Source organism: Nicotiana tabacum, chromosome 13, assembly GCF_000715075.1.
Source record: "Nicotiana tabacum cultivar K326 chromosome 13, ASM71507v2, whole genome shotgun sequence".
Lineage (NCBI taxonomy): Eukaryota > Viridiplantae > Streptophyta > Magnoliopsida > Solanales > Solanaceae > Nicotiana > Nicotiana tabacum.
The window spans coordinates 66771229-66787956 of NC_134092.1; positions in this window are offsets into that span (position 1 = coordinate 66771229).

Below are 16728 nucleotides of genomic sequence, written 5' to 3' on the forward strand. Positions count from 1 at the left end.
AGCGTCTGAATAGTCCGCTCTGCCTGACCCGTCATTCTGCGGGTGAAAGGTTGTACTAAGATTCACCTGAGTACCCAAACGTTGCTGAAATTTCTTCCAAAAATTAGTAGTGAATTGTGCCCCCCGATCAGAAATGATTGAATTTTGGGGTGCCATGCAACCTGACTATTTCTTTAATATACAACTGAGCATACTGCTCCACTGTCTAGGTAGACTTAACTGGCAAAAAGTGTGCTGATTTCATTAGACGATCCACAATCACCCAAATTGAGTCATACTTGTGCGTAGTGCGCGGTAATCCTACCACAAAGTCCATATTAATCATTTCCCACTTCCACATTGGAATTTCTATGTTTTGTGCCAACCCACCGGTCTTTGGTGTTCGGCCTTTACTTGCTACAATTTGGACATCTTGCCACAAAATCCTCCACATTGTTCTTCATATAATTCCACCAATAGACTTCCTTAAGGTCATGATACATTTTCGTAGAACCTGGATGCACGGAATACCTAGAAGTGTGAGCTTCAGTCATAATTCTTTCCCGGAGACCATCCACATTTGGAACACAGAGTCGCCCTTGTTACCTTAGTGTACCATCATCCATGACAAGAGAAAAGGCCATGGTATTATATTTATGAATCCCCTCTTTCAACTGCACCAACAATGGATCATTGTATTGCTTCTCTTTGACTTCCACAACAAGCGATGATTCAGCCCTATTTTGCACAATTACCCCTCCTTCACTAGAGTCCGCATGACGAACTCCCAAACTAGCTAATCGGTGAACTTCCTTGGCTAATCGCCTCTGATATGCCTCCAAGTGAGCCAAACTACCCATAGATTTCGGGCTAAGAGCATCAGCCACAACATTGGCCTTTCTCGGATTATATAAAATATCAATATCGTAGTCCTTGAGTAACTCAAGCCATCTTCTGTACCTCAGGTCCAATTCCTTCTGCTTGAAAATATATTGAAGGCTCTTATGTTCCGTGAATATATTAACATGGACCCCATATAAATAATGACGCCAAATTTTCAATGCAAATACCACTGCCGCAAGTTCTAAATCATGTGTTGGATAGTTCTTTTCATGATTCTTTAGTTGCCTAGAAGCATAAGCTATCACCTTCCCATGTTGCATTTATACACACCCAAGCCCGATTCTTGAAGCATCACAATATACCACAAATCCATCTATACCCTCTGGTAGAGTCAACACCAACGTCGTAGTCATTCTTGCTTTCAATTCCTGGAAACTCTTTTCACAAGCATCTGACCATTGGAACTTAATTGCCTTCTGCGTCAATTTAGTCAATGGAGATGAAAGAGTAGAAAACCCCTCCACAAACTTTCTGTAATATCCATCTAAGCCTAAGAAATTGCGAATCTCTGTTGGAGTTGTAGGCCTCGGCCAATTCTTCACAGCCACAATTTTCTGAGGATCAACCTTAATCCCCTCACTAGAGACAACATGACCCAAGAATGTGACAGACTCGAGCCAAAATTCGCATTTCGAATATTTTGCATAAAACTAGCTTGAACATCCCACCTCAACAGTGTTTCAAGTTTGACTACACATGATGGAGTTTTGCAAGGATTCGGGAATTTCGATACTAGAAGAAAAGTTTATCCTTCATACCTTGACAGAGCTTTCCTTGGTGTAACAATAACGTCCCGACACTTCTAGCGATGTTAATCTATAGAAGAGGGGAGAATTACAAGCATGATTAGAGGAATTCATATGGCAAGAGTTGCTACACTGACGACCCAACCCTCCCTCAACTAATTCAAGAACAAAACCACCCATGATGGTTCAATAACTTCCCTACAGTCTCTATCAGCTCATGCATGTGATAAATCTACCCTCATCACCCATAATCAACCCAAGCCCGAAATTGAAGAATTGAGGGAAGAAATTCTTACCTTTTTGAAGCCCTAGCAAGTTCTTTTTGATAAAATTCCAAGGCTTGATCAGAGTAGAGTAGTGAAATGGGGGTCATGTTATAAAATTAGAAAAATAAAGTCCCGATGTCAATTTGCGGTTTGCAAAATTGACCACATAATGGCCTTCCAGAACTGGGTGTTTCTTCGTCACTCTGCAACAGGTCTGCGGTCTGTAGACTAATTCTGTGGTCCCATAGTGGACCGCAGAACCTCCTTCTGAAATTTCTCATGTTGGTTCTGCGATGGGATATGCAGCTCGCAAAATGATTCTGCGGTCGCAAAACGGTTCTGCGGCCGCATAATGGTCTTCAAAATTGAAAAATCTTTCTACTTCAATCCGCGGCCGATCTGCAGCCCGCAAACTGGTTCTACGGTCGCATAGTCGACCGCAGAACTGCCATGTTCCATAAACTTTTTCCTTCAACACCTCGACGCACTGAGCAATCCCAAAAGTTCGTACTGCTACAATCCTCAAACACATTAGCTTACCTCGGTACCACAAAACCTCGGGTTATAGGTGAAGTTTCACGGGGCCTTACATATATTTTATGGCATTTAAATATATCTTTCGTTCATCTAAATTAATATTTATCACGATTGCAAAGTACGTGGTAGCACGTGGGCTTCGCTGTGCGAAGGTGATTGTTATTGTGGGCACGAGGTGTCATATGTGTAAGATTTAGAAATTGTGGTCTGTAACTTGTAGTTTATGAGGTGTAGTGTGTCGGGGTAATTCTTGTTGTAAGTCCATGTGTTGTGAGTGATTTGATTATTTGAGTTGTCATATATTTTCCTTATTTGAGTTCATTTAGATCTCATCGGTGTTGTGATTATGCTGTTTCTTTGTTACTCATTTACTACTTGCTGCCATTTATGTTTCTATTACTTCATTGTTAGTTATAAATAAATAATTTTTCCGCCGTTGGTCTTACATTGATGTTCTTTCCATTATTAGCTTATGTATATCTTGAACAGGTATCTATGTCTAGTAGTGTCTTGACATGGCCTTGTCACTACTCTACCGAGGTTAGGTTTGATACTTACTGGATACCATTGTGGTGTACTCATGCTATGCTTCTACCCATTTTTGTGCAGATCCAGGTATTCTGATTGTGTTGTTGAGAGTTGCGTCTGTGCGGTGGGAGATTTCAAGGTATACCTGCTTGACGTTCGCAGGCCTCAGAGTCACAATCTTACTTCATTATGCTACTATTAAATTATAATTGAAAACAATATTGTGCTTAGAAATTCTAGTGTGTTTTAGTAGTTCTTATGACTCCGTACTACCGGTTTTGGAAAATGTATAACTATTGGCCGCTTGCGGCTATGTATGTCATTTAATGGTTTATGGTAAATGATTAAATAGTTCAATTCTGTTATTAAATCAGCATATGTTAGTCTTACCTAGCCTTAGAGACTAGGTGCCATCACAACATCCTTAGGTGGATAATTGGGCTCATGACACCAAATAATACTACAATGCTCCAATTAATTAAATTTCTCAAGCGTCGCAAACAATTGGATATCTACCATTAGATATCTCAACTACATCAAAATATAATCGAATAATAATCAATATTCAATTAGGGCTCACAAATTGGCTACAAGTGTTCAACCATTCCAAATCATCCAATAGGTTCACCCATTAGCCTATTCGATTCTATTCTTATCATTTGATACTCATTCGAAGTCATTAACTATCCAGCACCACGAAGTCACTATTCATCATCTTCCTTAACCAAGATTTATAAAATATTTAATTTAGGTGAATACTTAGTTGTCTGCTCTCAATTTAGCTAACAAATAATTCAATCGGTCCATTGCATAGATCAATTTTATTTCTAAACACTATTTATTTTCTTCTTTATTTTCTCAAGAACTCTATTCACTCCATGAACTAGGGTTATATAATCTAACCTTCCATCCATTAAAACTTCCAAAAAATGAAACAAATACATTTAACCACTCATTATAAACGAGTTTGAAGTATTAAAATTACCTCTTGAAGACAAATCTTGAAAATCTTTATTTTTGTGTTCTTGTAGAATTTGAAAAACTCTAACAATTTTCATTGTTGAATCTTGTTAATACTAGCGTTAATTAACTTTAATTAACACCAAACATGGATTAAAACTCACCTTTCATTGGCCAAATGTCACGACACAAAATCCCACATTAGGTCGTAATGGTGCCTAGTCGTACTTACTAAGCAAGACAACTCACAATCAACATAATACAATCCAGATTCCTTTAATTAACAGAGTCATTTCATAAATAAAGACAGGAATAATCTCAAAACAGTATAACATCTGATACAAACATAACATGGTCCTAACACAACCAAAATACTACAACCCCAAAGGACTAGGTGGCACAAGTACAAGAGCAACTACTGAATAAGTAAAAGTGTGAATATATAATCAAAACTGTCTGAGATAACAAAAATAGATAGGATATAATAAAGAGACAGGGACTCGGGCAGAATGAATCCATGAGGTGTGGCTCACTCTAATTCTATACGCAAACACTTAGGCTCAACAAAAGGCTCCGCTAGTATCCATCTGAGGATCTGCAAAAATCGATATACAGAAGCGTAGTATGAGTACATAACAGTCGGTACCCAGTAAGTATCAAGTTTAGCCGCAAAGAAGTAGTGGAAAGTCTATAAGCATCAAGATACTTGCAACATAGATATAAATAACAGAGCCTAGAGCTAAAGTAGTAAAAATCTTCATAAACTACTTGTTACGACCCAAACCCCCAACGGAGCCATGATGGCGCCTAATATTGCTTGCTAGGCAAGCCAACGGTTTCATAATAACAATGAACTAAATTAGTAGAACTTAATTATCTCAACAACAAAATACCATAAAATATATGAGAAAAACAACAATAATGCAACTACAACCATCCCAAAGATTTGGTGTCAACGACTACGTGAGCACTACAGAATCTCAAAATACATAACAAAATACTCAATACAAACTGTTTGACTGATAGAACAACAATAACAAAAATAAATAACATAAAAGTTTAAGGTTTACGAACACCACAGCAACTACCTCGTAGTCTCTACAAGCTAAAATCGGTGCGAACCCTAGCAATCACCGCCGCCAGAAGTACCTAGATCTGCACATAAAGTGCAGAGTGTAGTATGAGTATAACCGAACCCATGTAGTCAATAAGTAGCAAACCTAACCTTGGACTGAAAGCAGTGGCAAGCTCAGAAAAAAGTTAGTGTCCAACATCGATAACGAATAACAACACATGAATAATAGTGACGACACTAAAAGTAAATAACGCAAAAGGTAACATGTTCATCTTGTTCATAAGTATGAAAAATTAGACATGCTTTCCAAGTATAATAGTTAAAGCCCAATCTTTCACCGAAATCACTAATAGATAAAGTTTTCAAGGAAAAATTATGATTCTTTCAACAAACAAATAAGACATTTCATTTACTTTTTAGCATGAGGAAAATACATCTTTATACCTACATGTCAAATATATATGTCAAGCCAATAACATCATTGTGAAACTATCAAATGTAACCACACTCAACATGCTCACGGTGCCTGGCACAAGTGCCCCTCACCATCACACACAAAACCATACACAGCTCTGTACGAGTGCCTGACACATATGTGTAATAACATGATCGATCGTTTAGTGTAACTGCACCCCATTACCTATCTTTATGCTTCTCATATGTGAGTTTATGATTTTATGACTTGCAGGGTTGGTTAGTTTTGTTCCGTAGAGCTTTCAGGTTAATTTGAACTCTTTGATTCTTGACTTAGAAGTTTAAATTAAAAATATTGACCAAACTTTGACTTTTGTGAAAATGACCTTGTAATAGTGTTTTGATGGTCCCGATAGCTTTGTATCGTGATTTCGGACCTGGGCGTATGCCCAGAATTGATTTTGAAAGTCCATAGGTTGATTTGCCAAAATTTGGCAATTTGAATTTGAAAAGTTTGACCGTAGGTTGACATTTAGATGTCGATCTTGGAATTTGATTTTAGAACTTAGAATATGTCAATTATGGTATTTAGAACTTGTCTGCAAAATTTGGTGTCGTTTGGAGTTGATTTGATAGGATTCAGACGTTTAGTTGTAATTTTAGAAATTTTTGAACTTTACTTTGAAATTCATGGTTTCATTGTTCTATTTGTAGTTTTAGATGTTATTTTTGTGTTTGATCACGCGAGCTAGTTTGTATGATATTTTTAGACTTATGTGGACATGTATCAGAATGGTTTTGAATTGAAAATGTGTTGCTGGTGTTGTTGTTGCTCAATTATTGCAATTGCAAGCACCAACCTCGCAATTGTGAAGATGACATTGGGGTCTCAGATGTCGCAATTGCGACTTCCCTTTCGTAATTTCGGGAAGTTCGGAGTTGATTCAGATAGAAAATTCTCAATTTAGAAGCTTTAAGTTGGAAGAGTTGATCAAGGTTTGACTATTGAGTAAACAACCTCAGAATTGGGATTTGAAGATTTCAATAGGTTCGTATGATGATTTCAGACTTGGGCGTGTGTTCGGGTTGAGTATCGGGTAGTCCGGGAGCATTTCAGCGCTTATTATGGAAAGTTGGCATTTTGAATGTTTTAGAATTTCATATGTTTTGTTTGAAGTATATTTTGATGTTATCGATGTCTGTTTGAGGTTCTGATCCTTGGAATAGGTTTGTATTGTTATTTATGACTTGTGCGTAAAGGTTGGCGTCATTCCGGAATGTTTAAGTATAAATCGGATGCGTTCGTCGAAGTTTGAATATTGGAAAGTTGAAAGAATATTTCGATCATCGATTTGTAGTTTTTGTTTGGTGTGATTTGAGGCCTCGACCAGGTTCGTGTTGGCCTCAGGTGTGTGTTTTGGGATGGTTTCAGACCATGTTTGGGTGATTTGCAGCTGCTGGTTTCTGGTGTCCTTGGCATGCTTCACGATCGCGGAAGGTACGTGGGAGCAGAAGGGAATTGTTCTTCCCATTAGCGGGCTAAGAAATGTGACCACGTAGTGTCCTGGGCTGGACCATCATGTTCGCAAACGATGTTACGCGTTCACGTAGTGTTGAAGCAGGGGCTGATGGAATTGGTCTTCGCGAGCGCAAATTTCTCCAGCATTCGCAATTATTGGACTGGTAGTCTTCGCGATCGCGAGTCTTCAGACGCGATTGCATAGGGCATTTTTGGCGGCAGAGGTGGTATTGTTTCGCGATCGCGAGGCTTCAGACCGCGATCACGAAAGGCAACGCCTGGGCATAATTGTTTTAAATCGGGATTTTTGCTCATTTCACTCTTGGTTTGGGAGATTTCATCTATCGCAAGGTAAGTAACTCCCTCAGATTGTTAGCTAACTATATGGATTCTACAAGGATTTAAACATGGAAATTAGTAGAAATTATGTGATTTTGAAAAAAACCTAAAAATTGGTATTTTTGGATTTTTACCAAGAAATTGGACATGGAATTAGGAATAAATTATATATTTGAATTCGTGGTGTTACGGGTAAAGTTTATCTTTGAAATTTTTTGCAATCCGTGCACGTGGACCGGAGAGTTAACCATGTGGAATTTTCGAGCAGAGCTAGTTTCGGATCATTTGGCTTTCAATCGAAGAGTTAGAGAGGCATTATAGCCAGTTATGAAACTTCGGAGCGAGGTAAGTCTCCTGTCTAACCTTGTGAGGAAGAAACTATCCCATAGGTGATGTAATTGTTATATGCTACTAGTTGTGGGTGTTACGTACGCACGAGGTGACGAGAGTCCGTACGTAGCTAAAGCATATTGATGGCCGGATAGACTTAGGACATTATCATGTAATATTTGAATTATTTGAACTCATTCTGCTAGCTTAATTAATTGAATTTATAAATGAAATTGATTTAGAAATAAATATATGTTAGGCCGAGCCTTATCACCTTAAGTTGTTGGGAAGTTATTTGAGAAACAGGTAAAGGTTATATTCACTTTATGCTCACGTACTATATTATATGCACGTGTCTCGTAATTCGACAAGTTCCTTCATTTCTTATGGATTGGGCCTAACGCCTCGGTAGTTTAATAAATGTATCTATGGTTCGTGTCGGTCGACCCTCGGCAGTGTACACAATATTCTGGATTTGGCCGTACGAACTCGACATAATCGTGCGTTATATCGCTAGCCATCCGAATATTCACGAGATTATCCTTTCACTAATGCCTGGCATTTTACATGGTATACCTTATCCGTTTGATACTGGCACTTGATACATCTGGTCTATTGAGATAGAATACGAGACTAAAAAATTTATATCTTTAAAAGAAATTTTTGGAACATTAACTTACACTTATACCCCATTATTGATGTTGTGCTTCATATCTACTTATGATTTATCATATTGCTTTATTGGACCTCTAATAAGTGTCGATGCCGAGCCCTCGTCACTACTTCTCCGGGGTTAGACTAGATACTTACTGGGTACGCGTTGATTTACGTACTCATGCCAAACTTCTGCACTAAATGTTCAGGATCTGACAGGTTCATTTCGTGGACATCTGGGCGCGTAGGCGGAGCTGCTGAGAACACTTTATGGTGAGTTGCATTTCAGGCTACGTATCGCAGCCCACAGAGTCTCTGTTGTATTGTTTACTTTATCTTGTCTTATTTACATTTCCAGACAAATGTTGTATTATTGTTGTACTCCTTAGTAAATGATCTAGCACATGTGGCACCAGGTTTTGGGGATGTTCTAGTTGATGCTTACGGATTTGCATATTATTATCACCTTTTATTTTATTCAATACAAATTATGTATGTACCTGTGAATGTAAAGGTGTAAATTTCCTTACATAATAAAATTTTATGATTTCAAAAGTAATAAAATGAATAATTTACATGATAGTTTACCGTTGGCTTGCCTAATGACGACGTTGGGCATCATCCCGGCCTATAGTGGATTTTGGGTTGTGCCAGCTTGGTATTAGAGCTCTAGGTTCACTTGGGTCTCACGAGTCATGAGCAAGTCTAGTAGAGTCTTGCGAATCAGTACAGAGATGTCTGTACTTATCTTCGAGAGGCTACATGGCTGTTAGGATCACTTCCCTTCTTGATTCCTCGTCGTGCGATTTGATTCCATTGAAGCTTATGCCTTCATTTCCTTTCTACTCAATCTTATGCGACGTGGAGCGCTGGTTATCAATTGGGCATCGAGGAGTTATAATGGTAATGCAGATATGGTACAAGATGTTTCTCTCTACGTATTCGATTAAGCTATGGTCGTCGCCTCGTGGAGGGATGTTCTGTCATTTCATCGCAATGATTAGTGTTGCCTACAGTTTCGCGGCTATGCACGGTGCATTATGATGTTCATGAGTGGTTATCGCGCGGTGTTGGTGTAATGGTAAGGTGCTTATTTATGTGATGCGGTAATGAATGACTCAAAAGGAGGACTACTCGGTTCATGGTTTAGAGGTTCGACATTTAATTCCAGCGGAGGAGAGGCAATTGGACTATGGATGTTCGGGCCTCGGTTGATGGAGTAGCGAGATCGGATATTTTCGAACTTGGTGGAAATTCTCATTTGTGACATGGTGTAGTCGTCCTTGTTGGAACGCATTGAGGCTCCTCAGTGTAATAAATGACTTGCATCTCGAGAGCCACCTTGCTCATATAACACCACAAGCTACACGGCATCACAACACAAGTGCGAATAATCAAGCTGTCTGATAACCCACATGGCCCAATAGAGTATTACATGTAATAGCTAACGACGGGAATAACATCCAATGCCCAAAGACTCTTCCGTAAGCAATGCTATGCCGAACGAACACATCCGACCTGATGTAGAGGACACGTTCACATTGGACCCACCAACGGATCTTAAGATGATTCCGATCATCCCATACTGGGCCAACAACCTTTCAAGGATCCACAATGGTCCTATTCTTGACACGCACGAGTAGCCGTCCAATCCCAAACAAACTCCCACACTCCACAACCAAATGAATAGAGAGTCTTTCAGACATAAACTCTCACATTAGCGATAGTACCAGAATCTCCATACTTGGTTTCAATCCTTAATAATCAAGTGACTAACATGTCACACTTATACAATTTTCCCGTGGGATACGCTCCCATGACCTTCCGCACCAGGTAGCAAAGTCTGCACCTCCATACCACCAATCGTACTAATTTTGTAAAGCAAATCAAGAATACATAAATCAATACACAATGCCTCTTACACAGGACACCATTCTCAGGTGATACTAAAGAAAATGCCAGCTTACTCTAAAAATCTGAATTCTTCCCTGCTCATCTGAGCTTGTGACATTCTTATCAACACCGAGCCGCAACCTTGATCCTCAACTTCCAATTCCCATGCCGCTCACTACATCTATCATGCCGCTACGCGAGAGTACAAGAATTCATTATAATCCCTAAACTACTAGTAGAATAACCAATTCCCATACCGCTCACTACATCTATCATGAAGGTCGATTTGAGATCGTAATTAAGTAATTTTAGTATGGTTGGACTCGTTATTGAATGGGTGTTCGGATTTTACTAGTTTGGTCGGGTTTCGAGACGCAAGCCAGGGGCTGACTTTTTGAGTTGACTTTTTAATTTTCTTAAAGAGTAACTTTATTATTCGGAATAAGTACCTATGGTTTGTATTTATGGTATAGAGTTATTTTGGCTAGATTCGATCCGTTCGAATTTAGATAATCGCGAAAAAGGCTTACTAGGGGATTGAGTTAGCATGTTTTGAGGTGAGTGTCTTGCCTAACTTTGTGTTGGGGAATTACCCCATAGGATTGATGTTGTTTTGTGTTAATTGTGTGTCACGACCCAAAATCCACCTAGTCGTGATGGCACCTAACCCAACCCATCAGGTAAGTCAATTAACAACTATCCAATTTAAATGAGATTTATTAAGAAAAGAAATAAAAATACAACTGCTTTTATACAAGAATTTCCCAATGACTGATATTACAAATCATGAGCTTCTATGATTAGAATTTACAAAGTTGGTATGAAATAAATACATTATTTTTTCGAAATGTACATAAACAGATTTTTATAAATCTAAGGCTACCATGAACAAGTGGCAACTACAGCCGGAATGCTGGTACATCTTCAAATCTAGCTCCCGTCGATCACAGCAACATCAGCATCCAACATCTGCACGCAAGGTGCAGAAGTGTAGTATGAATACAATCGACCACATGTACTCAATAAGTAACAAATCTAACCTTAGGTTCAAAGTAGTGACGAGCTGGAACACAGGTCGGGGTCCAATACTAATAGCCAACAACAGTTCATAACAACAAAATGGAAGTAATAAAAGAAGTAGTTCAGAAATAAAATACTCAGCTCGTTCATAGTTCCAGAAAAATAGGCCTGCTTTTCAAGTATATCAGTGAAAACCCAAATCCTTTATCGAAATCACCAAATTTAAGAGTAAGTTTGAAAACTGTGATTTTTCCCAAAAACTTTTCAACAACAGAAAAGATGTTTCATTATCAAATGGCATAAGGAAAATACATCTCTATGCCTACATGTCAATATGTAGGTGAGATCATGAATGACACCAAAACAGGAGTGGCAGAAAGAAATGCATCTCTATGCATGTATCTCAAGTATGCATGTCAAATGCAATGTATCTCAGTGATGAACTCATGTACTCACACTCTTAGAGTACTCAATCTCACTGTCTCACACTTTCCACTCATCATGCTCAATCACTCGGTACTGTATATGGCCAATCCGGCCCAGGCTCAGTCACTCAGTATTATATATGGCCAATCCAGCCCAGGGAAGATCTAACCCGAATATATACATAGCAGTTGCTAGTCAGTCACTCAGTACTGTATAAGGCCAATCTAGCCCGGGGAAGATCCATCCCCAAATATAAATGCTTCAGGCAAGATCCATGCCCAGGGAAGATCCATCCCTAAGTATAGATCAATCGCGCTCACTAGGGGTGTGTACAGACTCCGGAGGGGCTCCTTCAGCCCAAGTGCCATAATAAGCCAGATCCAGGCATAAATCATTATAACATGCTGCGGCGTGCAGCCCGATCCTGTAATATCACTCACAATTAGGCCCTTGGCCTTACTCAGTCATCAATCTCTCTAGTCTCTCAGGCTCACAATGCCATGAAACTAGCCCAAAAATGATGATATGATGTGTCAATATATAGCAACAGAGACTGAGATATGATATGAAATGAATGAACATGACTGAGTATGAAATTGCAATGTAAGCAAATAACTTAACAGTATAAATGACCTCAGTGGTCCGAACTGAAAAAGCATGTAGCCTAGACATGGTTTCTAACATGATTCACAGCTCAATAGGTCTATTACATAGAGATTTCAAGGTTACAGATAAGATTAGGTAACTACATAGTGACACAAAATTAATAGAGTCACAATTCACATGGTGCACGCCCACACGCCTACATGCCCACATGCCCGTCACCTAGCAGGTGCTCCAAAAATGCCATCCCGTGCGTACCAATGTCCGAACGGCTCAAAACTCGCAAAAATCAACTCAAATACATCAATTAATGCCAAAAGAAACAAACCCAATCGATAAAGGTCGAATCTTTAATCAAAAGCCCAAAATCAACCCAAAGGTTCAACTCAGGCCCGCGCCTCTGAACTTAACAACACTTATAAACTCCGACAACCCATTCAATTACGAGTCCAGCCATACCAGTTTCACTCAAATCCGACTCCGAATCGACATTCAAAACTCAAAAACTCACTCTATGAAGCTTTAGGCTAAAATCCCCAATTTTCTCTTTAAAACTCATAATCCAATTACCAAAAATGAAGATACAATCACGAAATATAATCCAAAACCGAGTGTAGAACACTCACCCAAATCCTTGTGATGAAATTTGCCTCCAGAATCGCCTCAATCCGAGTCCCACATCTCAAAATATAATAAAAGAACCCAAAACCCCAATGTACAGCTTCTGCCCAGCATTTTTGCTTTTACGAACAAAGGGCCGCTTCTGCGGCGTCGCTTTTGCGACAAAATTCCCGCTTGTACAGAAAATCCTGGAGTTCTGCTTTTCCGCAGCTATGCAACAGGCATCGCTTCTGCGCAAGCGCAGGTGCGAGACACGACACGCTTCTGCGCACTCAACCGCTTATGTGATCACAACTTTCGCTTTTGCGCACACGCAGGTGCGCTTCTTCTTCCACATCTGCGATGATCCCCAGCCAAGCTTCTTTCGCTTCCGCGACTAACTATCCGCATCTGCGGACTCGCATATGCTTCCATGAATCCGCATATGCGGAAACACTAGAACCAGCAACCTTAGCCAAATGCAACATGCGATGAAATGGTCCGAACCTCATCCAAAACTCACCCGAGCCCCTCGGGACCCCGTCCAAATATACCAATAAGACCCATAACATAACACGGACCTGCTCGATGCCTCAAATCACACATAACAACATCGAAGCGACGAATCACACCTCAAATCAAACTTAAATGAACTTTGAACTTTCAACTTCCAAAACTACGCCATAACGTATCAAATCAACTCGGAATGAACACAAATTTTGCACACAAGTCTCAAATGACATAACGAAGTTATTCCAATTTCTGGAACCACAATCCGAATCTGATATCCACAAAGTCAACTTCCGGTCAAACTTATGAACTTTCCAAACCTTCAAATTTTCAACTTTCGTCAATTAGTGCTGAATCCTTCTAGGAACGTCCAAATGCAAATCCGGGCATACGCCCAAGTCCAAATATCACCATACGAACCTAACAGTACCATAAAAACTTCGTTCCGGGGTCAAATTCACAAAAGTCAAACTTGGTCAACTTTTCCAACTTAAAGCTTCAACGATGAAATTCATTCTTCCAAATCGATTCTGAATAACCTAAAAACCCAGAACCAACGATTCACACAAATCATAATACATCATACGGAGCTACTCATGCCCTCAAACTACCGAGCGAAGTGTAAAAGCTCAAAACGATCGGTCGGGTTGTTACATCCTCCCCCACTTAAACATACGTTCGTTCTCGAACGTGACAAGAGTCGTTCCAAAGCCATCAAATCGCCGTGTAAACTTACAATGAACATACCCGGGGGTGATCCCATGTCACCTTATCCTATCTAGGCCTGGCAACACAACACCACTAAAGATCATTACTTAAACCTTAGCCCGTACAGCATAGAATCCAACTTCCCACATCCGGAATTCCTACAGGCCCCGAACCTCGCGTCTACACACTGTATAAGTCTGAACAAGCTGTATCAAGCCATAACCATAACCCAAGATGTAATCACACGATATACCGCATAACTCGCGTACTTGTAGCAATAACTTCTGACCACAATAACTGCTCAAAACGAACCTGGTACCAGTAATAAACCTCATATTCAACAAAACCTCGCTCTAAAACCTTCGCACACTCCCGATGATGAAATAAACACGCAGAAACTGCTAGCCACACATTAGATCAACAAACCATGGAGCTCTCTCTTCTTCGACAAGAACTATAGCCAATTTCTAAGCCGATTAGTGACATTATCCTTCCAAATATACAACAAACAAATCCGATGGCACCCATTCTAGGTCCAATGACCTTACTTTATAAAGCCCAACTATCCCATTTACATGCCATACCAATACTACCTAGAATCACGACCTGTGCAATCTGTGCACCAATAAGCAACAACTCAAATGTACCCAAAATGGAAAATGACTAAATTGAGAGAATCACCCCGCAATATCAACAAGTACCACCACAACCGCAATGCTATGAACCCATCATACATGGTAGAACCAAGACTCACAAATCTAACACAAAGGATCATATCCCAACTTAACTTCGCTGCAATGCGTGACCCCATCCAAGCACTGGTCCACATGAAATACCTCAAGCCACAATGCTCAAAATCAATAACCATGTGCAATTTCTCATCAATTACTCAATGTGCATGACCGTAACCACGGAGTAGTGAATAGAACAATATACCACAGTCCGGAGAAAACATAACCAAGGTGCAATCAACTATTCGACACCCCAATAATCATCTCGCTCAAATCCCACTACAAGACCCAAACAGAACCGCACCATGTGTGCTTATAACCAACTAATAGCAATCCCCTCGTAGCATAGAGGAGTAATACATAGATCATATCAGATCAAGAATAAGCTCAACTATAACCGAATGGCACATCCCCCAATAATGGCAGTACAGAGTTGACCTATCCGACCCGATGTAGAATACACATCTTCGTTGGGCCTACCAATGGGCCCCAAATCAACTCTGGTCATCCAAAAATAGATAAATAATCTTTCAAAAATTCACAATGACCTAACCATAACATATACTATCATCTGTCTAGCTTTGGCTGCATCTTCACAGCCCACAACCACGAAACAATCTACTTTTGAGAACTCTTGGTCTCCAAATTCGTAGAATACATGAATCACCATATCGGATCCTAACTCAACCGCCCGAATATCTAACACATCTCTCATACACGATCATCCTACGAGGAATACTTCTATAATTCTTCCGTGCCACATAGCAAAATCTGATTACAGCAATCGATAAACTAGGCGAGTACCGCAATACCAATGAAGCACTCGTAAGTCGACACTCAGTGCACCTTCTGAAATGCACTCGTAATACTAATGAAGCACTCGTATGAAAAGTACGAGAATCTCATAATCAACTCTGAGTCCAGCAGAAATACATACCAGATTAGTCAGAAATCTTCCATTTAATCCCATTCAGGAGAAAATCACAATACGCAACATGCTCCTTACGCCGGTAGGAAATATCCATCTGAAGCCATGATAGAAACTATCGAGAACTTTTTGAAACCCATTTTCCCATAACTAAACCATCAGAATTGGGTCTCTATAACTCAACCAAGCCACACAGGTCACGAAACCCAAGAGTATTGACACCAAAATTCCTGTAGAGCCTCACCACATCATAAGTACCCAAAGAACCGATCATATCTATTAACTTGTTGATCCAACCTACTACCAAGTTGTACTATTTCTCTAAGTTCTGTCTGAATTATCCTTAAGTTGACACTCCTCCTCACCATAATACCATGATCCTCAAACAAAACTCACCCTACGAGATCCTCGAATAAAACCACACCACCTTAAGGCTCATAAGCCGCTGTATTCCCTCTCAAGCACCCCAAAAGTACCACAATCGAGACACTCACTCTGAAAAGACCTCCTATGAATCTAAATTCATTTCCTTCACCTTCTAGATGCTGAAATGTAGAATACATAGCGATATAGAAATGACACAAGTCTCGACACCATTCAACTTAAATCTCAGATTCTAGCCCTATACAAATCCGCAAAATTCTCAATTGCTACATATCAATCTTGAATCTATTAGAACCTTCTCTAGAGTCATCCACTCTGCTCAAATCTCAATTGCACCGACCAAATTAGCTGAACGTCTTGTTCCCCATTAGTTCAACAACACCCAAAGAAGTGACCCCACCTTAGCGCAATCGAGAAATTTTTTACACCATGCACACTACATCCTTGATGAATAACAACTCAATAATCCCATGATTCCCACATATCCATAAAGTGTAACATATCCCATATCCAGAAATTTCTTTACTCGAGTCATCCTCGATCTCAACCTCTACAAGTCATAACTGATCCACAAGTATGCCTCAGACCAACACCAATACAACACGTAACCATGTAATAAAATCGGTGATAGCAGACTCCCCCACTTGGCTCAAAGCCATTGAGCTAAACACTCGA